The sequence below is a fragment of the Mus caroli genome, chromosome 2 (genome assembly GCF_900094665.2).
Source record: "Mus caroli chromosome 2, CAROLI_EIJ_v1.1, whole genome shotgun sequence".
Classification (NCBI taxonomy): Eukaryota; Metazoa; Chordata; class Mammalia; order Rodentia; family Muridae; genus Mus; species Mus caroli.
The window spans coordinates 82669029-82677301 of record NC_034571.1 but is presented as its reverse complement, the minus strand read 5'-3'; positions in this window follow the sequence as shown (position 1 = coordinate 82677301).

The following is an 8273-nucleotide window of genomic DNA, read 5'->3' as shown; positions in this document are numbered from 1 at the left end:
CTAATATAGTGGCCACAAATAGCTATAACTGTCTCTTCTGAGGCTATGCCGGGACCTAGCAAACATAGAAGTGGATGCTCACAGTCAGCTATTGGATGGATCACAGGGCCCCCAATGGAGGAGCTAGAGAAAGTACCCAAGGAGCTAAAGGGGTCTGCAATCCTATAGGTGGAACAACAATATAAACTAACCATTACCCCCCGGAGCTCATGTCTCTAGTTGCATATGTATCAGAAGATGGCCTAATTGACCATCATTGGAAAGAGAGGTCCATTGGTCTTGCAAATTTTATATGCCTCAGTACAAGGAAACACCAGGGCCAAGAAGTGGAAGTGGGTGGGTAGTGGAGTTGGGGAGGGAGGGTATGGGGAACCTTTGGGATAGCATTTGAAATGTAAATGAAGAAAATACCTAATTAAAAAACAAAACAAAACCAAAACTTTCTACAGCAGCCAAATGTATAATTTGAAAAAGTCTTAGTAAGTATTGAAATTTTCTTTGCTAGGACATAAATATAAGTCATGTATTATTTGATTCAAATACATCTTTTTACTCTCCATATTAATATTTAAATTAGAGTGCTGGCAGAGAGTTCTTTGTAAATGTAAAATGTATACTAATACCAACCTCTCCTATCACTAAATCAAGGTCTTCAAAATTCAAGAGTACTAAAAATGTAGAGTGAGTACATATTTGGGAACCAGAATAAATGAATTTTACCACTTCTCCTTGTATATGGTACACTGTGGATTTATACATCTCAAAATTATTGTAATAAAATAGTGGAAGGCTGGGGTTTCAAAGAAGACACAAATAGGACTTCTCCATCAATACGTAAGACATTTTGATCTTAACTGTATCTAGTATTAAAGCTTCCAAGTAAGAATTCCTATAAGCAATCACAAAACTAAAATAGTTTAAAATAGGAAACATGTCTATGGAACAATATAAAATAACCCCCCATTTTTTTCTTCTGATGTGGAAATCAGTCATAATTATCTCTCTATTTCTAACACACATCTCAAACAATGTAGTCTGGCAGTCAAACTGTCCTCAATACTAGTCAAACTAATCTCTCTTCTCTTCTTTTCTTTTGCCATCATTTCAGAACCATAGAGTCCCCTAACTGCAGAAACTCACCACAGCATGCATTTTGCAGTGAGCAAAGTCATGAAGCAGAGTGAGCATTGTTAGATCTTTTATGAGGCTACTTACTTACTACTGAACATATAATTCTGCAAAAAGCCCACGTATAATGTAGAGTTTATGAAGACTCATAAGATTGTGTATGCGTAAATGAGGTAAATATAGAAGTTAACGTGTCTGGAGAAATGGATAGAAATAACAACAATAGGGAGAAAGAGAAAATAATAAATATGGGGGTAGAATATGGTAAATGTGTATTATATCTTATATTAAACCAAATTTATAAAACACAATATTCTGGATATTAAAACAGAAAAGTACATAAGTTTTAACATTGTCTTCAATCTTCCTATATATAAAATACAGTAAATTAAGTAAATGTAAATACTTACAATAGACATTACATCTATCTTAAATTTTTAAAAAATGAAACATAATAGTATCTGAACATAATGTGCTTCTACAGAAATGTATGTTTATTAATGAAGTGCTCTGAGAATTCTATGCACTACATGTAACTTTGTGAATATCTATACAGGAAATAAAAGGCATGAATTTTGCAGAACACTAGTCGATCACCTGCCACGGTTAATTTTCATAACTATGAAGCTTCTCACCCTTCCAGCACTACTGCTTATATTCTGTTTCAATGGATACCTTATCCTCCCTTCTTTATACCTCATTTCTTCACCACCACTATATTCATTACCGTCATCCTCAGCACTTCTTAAATTCATGTGCATAGATTCCATATTAATAATAATTTAACTTTTAAAAATATATGTTTTGTTCTCTTTAGGTTATCTTTAAATGTGAGCAATATATTTTTTATCACTGTTAAAATGTTTGCTATAGATACAAATATAAATTAATTACTTTAATAATATTAAATGGACCCATGGCTCCCCAGCAAGGCATTTGCCATTCTTACCTCCAGAAATGCAAGTATCACCTTCAAGGCTTGGCTGTCAGTCTCACGGGATCTTGCTTCAAAAAGTACATTCAATATATTTCATCATTATTACTCCAGATCTTTGATATCATGTGATAACCAAGAATTGAATTGAAACATAACTTGGTCTCTCACTTCAGCTTTCACGTTCTTTCCTCTGTATGAAAATTTTAATGACTTTCAAAACATAGTAAAAAATCAAACTATAAATTTTTGACAACTCATGACTGTTTATCATCAGACCACAATTGTGCTCATAATAATACATTGAAAAGAATTATTGACACATCAAAAAATATAGTTGTGATTTTTAACCCAGCATAATTAATAATCAAGTGAGTTTTAAATCTGCCTTCAATTTCATTTTATTGTCATCTCTGTGATGTGCAAATGCAGGTTATCTTGGTGAGCCTGGTAAAAGAGAAGGTTATACAGGTGATGCTTTTAAGTCTAGTCAAGGTGTTCAAAGGCACAGCTTCAGAACAAATGTTCTCATATGGGCTTCTGTTCAGAAGAGCTAGGGATCCAAAGAGGAGCAGATTAATTCTGTTCTACAAGTTATCTTGATAGAAATAGAGTTTCTAATAATCTTAAAGGAAGATTATAGACAGATACCCCAAGTGTTCATTGACTCAAAGAGGAGAAAGCTCTGAGATTGAAAGAGGGATTTAAATTTTCTCTACATAGAAAAAGGTTCTTCAAATTGCAATTAGCAGCTCCTTACAATATCATTCATCAAACTATGCCCATCATTCATCTGTATTTTGAAGTTATTATTTAAAAATCTTCTTAACTGTAAACAGCATTAACATATTGTCCCTTGAGTAATGTTCCTGGGAACAAAGAGAGCACAGTGACTATTGAAAATAGTACAAATTTCAAAGATATATGGGCTTTCATATCACTTCAGTTGCATCCCTTAGAGGCCCCATCTCCACTGACTGAGGATGTAATCACTTTTCCAGAAATATCCCAGCTACCCCCTGCAGTGATTAAGGTTTTCCCAGTTGTAGAGCTACAGTGCAACTGGTTCATCTGACACCTCAAAAGCAAAACAAACAAAGAAATAAATATCTTAATGTCTCCTATGTAATTAATGGTTCTAACATTAAGTTGTAAAAACTGCCACACAGTGATCTACCTGTCTGAAAATAAACAAAAGAAACAGAACACTGATTATCTTTGGCAACAGGCCAAGGTCCCTATATCAGCATTTTCTATCAAGTTTTCTGGTAATCTCTTATCAGTTCTGACAACCAGTACAATTGTGTCAAAAAATTAAAACTTTTAAATGTAGAAGTAACTTTTATTCACCAGATGTAATTGTACTCTTGGAGACCTCCTGCTGAATAAACTCAGCCTTTCTGGTTGTTTCTGAACTCTGGCTAGCTGGTTCAACTCAGCTGTTCTGACTCAAACTACTCTCCAACCTTACTAATTCTATCTGGCTTTTCATTTCTTCTTCCCTCCCCTCCCCTCCCCTCTCCTCTCCTCTCCTCTCCTCCCCTCCCCTCCTCTCTTCTTCTCTCCTCTCCTTCTCTTTATTTATTCTTTTCTTTTCTTTCCTTTTTTATTCTTTTCTTTTTCTTTTTTCCCCCACACCTTCAGAGCCAGCTCCTCTGTGGTGCCCAGGTTGTTCCCTCCCCGCTTGGATATTTTACGAATTTAACATTTCAAATTATATCCCCTTTCCTAGTTTCTACTCCAGAAAGCCCCTGTTCCATCTTCCTCCCCTGTTTCTATAAGGGTGCTCCCCCATGCACCCTCCCACTCCTGCCTCTCTGCCCTGGCATTCCCCTATACTGAGGTATTGACCCTTCACAGGACCAAGGACCTCTCCTCCCATTGATGCCCAACAAGGCATGGGTTACTCCATGTGTACTCTTTGGTTGGTAGTTTAGTCCCTGGGAGCTCTGGGGTGTCTGGTTGGTTGATATTGTTGTTCTTCCTAAGGGGTTGCGCACCCCTTCAGCTCCTTCAGTCCTTTCTCTAACTCCTCCACTGGGGACTCCATTCTCAGTCCAATGGATGTGAGCCTCTGCATTTGACAGGCTCTGGGAGATCCTCTCAGGGTACAGCTATATCGGGCTCCTGTAAACAAGCACTTCTAGGCATCAGCAATAATGTCTGGGTTTGTTGTCTGTATATGGGATGTATCCCCACTTTTCTTAGCTTCTTCATGAATTGTTCTGCTTGGCCTTAAATTCATTGACAATTTATTCTAATCTTTTGCATTTTTTTATTCTCTAACTTCAACTGCCTCAACTCCACTGCACTGCACTCACTTCACTGACTCCCAACTAAGTCTCTCTCTCTCTCTCTCTCTGTGGTATGCAAGTAGCCTTTTATTCCTGTGTCTTCTTGTACTTCTGAGTGTATTTTATCTGACTCATTCTGTTAACTTTTTCTCTGATTTCTCATTTTGCATGCCCTGTAGAGAAAATATCTTGAGTCCCTATGGATGTAACACCTGTCAATAAAAATCTGAAGGCCTATGGCTTAGGCAGTAAATAGGAGGTGGAACATGTGGGAGACAGGATTCTGAAACAGTGCCTAATGTGGGAGATTCAACTGGGATGGTGCATGGTACCTGAGCACAGGTAATCAGCCAGGTGTCAGAATGTAGATCAGAATAAATGAGTTATATTGACTTATGATCTAGCCAGAGTAGAGTCTAGCTATACGGCCAAGGCATTTATAAATATATTTTGAATCTGAATCTTATTTCTAGGAGCATAGGGTTGGGAGGTAGAACCAGATCTAACTTTTTCAATTGGCAGCCCATGTTGGATCCCAAATGTTAGATTAAAGTTATCATTTTCTGTATATACTTATTAATGCTGGATATTAATATGGGAGTAATTATTCCTTAACCACATAGAGAGATTTTAATATTTCTAAGCCTTAGGCCTTAGATGGGCAGGTTTTCAAGTATCCCATCTCAGTTGAGAATACCACCTAGCCCCATCCAGCCATGTGGCTAGCTATAACTTCCAGGCCACTATCATGTCTGTCTTCTCCCATTTCTCCTGGTGAAAGTTCTTCCTTTTTCCTAGAGTTCCTATTTCCCTTCCAGGAAGTCCCAACTTTCACTTCCTGCCCAGCTAATTGGCCATCATATTTTTATTAAAGATAATTAGAGAATGATTTATGTAGGTGAGGAAGGAAACAGACATAAAATTACATGTTGCAACTCAACTTTTTTTTTTTTCCAGTCAGGACAACTTTACTTAAGCCTGAACTTTATCAGGACATGGAGACTGGAAAACAAATGCAATTCTAGCTTTCCCAATTTTCTTGTGCTCTATTCCCCAAAGGAAGACTATGTCCAAAATCATCAGGACCAATTATAAGAGAACTTTTTCCAATTCCAAAGAAGAGGGTTAGAGTAATTTTGGTCATCAACAAATGTTAGATGTTTGTTGTTTTTTTAAAAGGGAAGAGTTACAAGAAGTTTTAGTATTAAATAGGGAGGAAGTAAAATAGGAAGCTTAGACACAGGAATTTCTCTCTTTCCTTTTATATTTCCTTCTTCCTTTCTTAGGTAGAAGAAGGGGTTTGGAAAGAAAAAGGTATACACAGAAATATTACAAGAATATTAGACAAAGTGGGGTAGATCATTGCATCTACTCTTCAAACCAAACCAAATCAAACCAACCCAAACAAAACAAAACAAAACAAAACAAAACAAATAGCAAAACAAATAAAAACAAAAACAAACCATTTTTTATCCTCAGATCTTACATTGGTATAGATTTTTGTATTTCAATGTAAATTTGAGGTTATATTTTGTTTATTGTTTCAGATTTTTGTATATTTATACAGAAATAAAGTTATTTTTGATACATTGGTATGGGTTATGTATTAATACAGATTTATGATTATTCTTGATACACATAATGAATGTATATTTTCAACCTTTGAGGTATTATACTGAAATAATAACTTTTTGTTATTATTATTTTTTTATTAACATTTCAGCCCTTGCCCCTCTTCTGGTCCCTGCCTCACAGTTCCTGACCCAATTCTCCCTCCATCTCATCTCCTAGAGAGTGCTTCCCCTTTCCCCACCCACAGTATCTCACTTCCATGGGGCCTCAAATCTCTTGAGGATAAGGCTTCTCCCACTGATGCCAGACCAGGCAGTGCTTTGCTATATATGTGCCAGTGTCCTTGGGCCAACATCTGTTTGATGCCTGGTTGGTGGCTTCATCTGTGGGATTCCCTGGGGATCTGGGTTATTTGAGACTACTGATCTTCCTATAGGGTCACCCTTTTCTTTAGTTCCTTCAATCCTTCTCCTAATTACCTTCATATGGGTCCCTGACTTCAGTAGTTGGGTATAAGAATTTGCATCTGTTTCAGTCAGCTGCTGGTAGGGCATCTCAGAGAACACTCATGTTAGGCTCCTGTCTGTAAACACATCCTAACATCAGTAATAGAGTCAGGCCTACCTCATGAGATAGATGCCATGTTGCACTGGTCACTGGATTGCCTTTTCTTCACTCTCTTCTCCACTTTTGTCTCTGGAGTTCTTTGATATAAGAACAATTCTGAGTCAAAAATTTTGATTGGAGTAACTCTGTTCCTCCACTTGGGGCCCTGTCTATTGACTGGAGGTAGACTCTTTGAGTTCTGTCTCTACACTATTGGGTATTTTAGCTAAGATCACCCCCATTGAGTTCTGAGAGTCTCTCACCTCTAAGGTTTCTGGGACTTTTTAGAGGGTCCCCTGGCCTCCCAACCCCAGAAGCTGGATATTTTCATTCATTCTCCTGGTCCTCTGTGTTTCTCTCCTCTTCCCCAGACCATATATTATTATGTCCTCCTTTCCCATTCCCTCTTCCCCCTCACACTATGAACATAGTGGTGTATATGTCATTGTGGTATGGTGCAGCAACTTTTGTGTATATGGCCAAAAGTAGTACAGCTGGGTATTCAGGTAGAGCTATTCCCAATTTCTGAGGAAACTTCAGACTGATTTCCAGAGTGGTTGTAGCAGTTTGCAATTCCATCAGCACTGAAGGAGTGCTCCTCTTTCTCAATATTCTTGTCAGCATGTGCTGGCACATATGTAGGAGGACACTGCTTTGTCTGGCCTTAGTGGGAGAGGATGTACCTAATTATTTAGAGACTTGATACCCCAGGGAAGAGGTATGTGGAAGTGTGTGTAAGGTGAAGGTGTGAGTGTATGACATGGCAGTGGAGGTTTGGAGGGTGAGAGAGCACCCTCTCAGAGGCTAAGGTGAGGGGTTATTGGGTTAAAAAAAGCACTTGGGGGGCCCAAGAATGGGGGCAATATTTTGAATATAAATAAATAAAGCAAGTAAGAAAAAATAAAGATTTGTTGTTTTTTTTTTCTCTCTTCATTTTATTTAAATCACAACATTGACTATCTGTCTATCCTAAGGAGAAGCAGATTTGGGGTATTCACTTCATAGAAAACGTGTAGGTATTTATTCAGAGTCCTTTATATAAGATGAGCACTAATTCATAACAATTACTTGTTGCACAAAATTTAAGTACCATATAGTATTTTTCTGTGTAATTATAGCTTATAAAATGAAGACTTTTATGATTCACGAGGAAATTTAGGCAAAAACAAACAAATAAAACAAAACAAAACAAAAACAAGGAATTCTAAATCTACCCAGCAATGACATGACCTGATATCAACTCCAAGAATAACAATAACATCAAACAGATGCCTGAGAACCAGCACAAAACCACAATCATTAACCCCCAAAACAATATGTCTCTGCCAGAACCTAGAAACCCAACTATAATAGGTCCTGAGATGTACAATATTGCTAAAATACAAGAAAAGTACTATATAGCTATTATGAACATGTTCCTAAAGAGGTTCTTAAGGAGAATATTAATAAATCCATTAACAAAATCTGTGAAACCCCAAATGAACAGTGGAATAAAATGATAAAAATGGTTCAAAACATGAAAGTAGAAATAGAATCATCAATAAAACCCTAAATTGAGGAAAAACTAGTGTCTTAGTCAGGGTTTCTATTCCTGCACAAACATGATGACCAAGAAGCAAGTTGGGGAGGAAAGGGTTTATTCAGCTTACTCTTCCACATTGCTGTTCATCACCAAAGGAAGTCAGGACTGGAACTCAAGCAGGTCAGGAAGCAGGAGCTGAGCAGAGGCCATGGAGGGA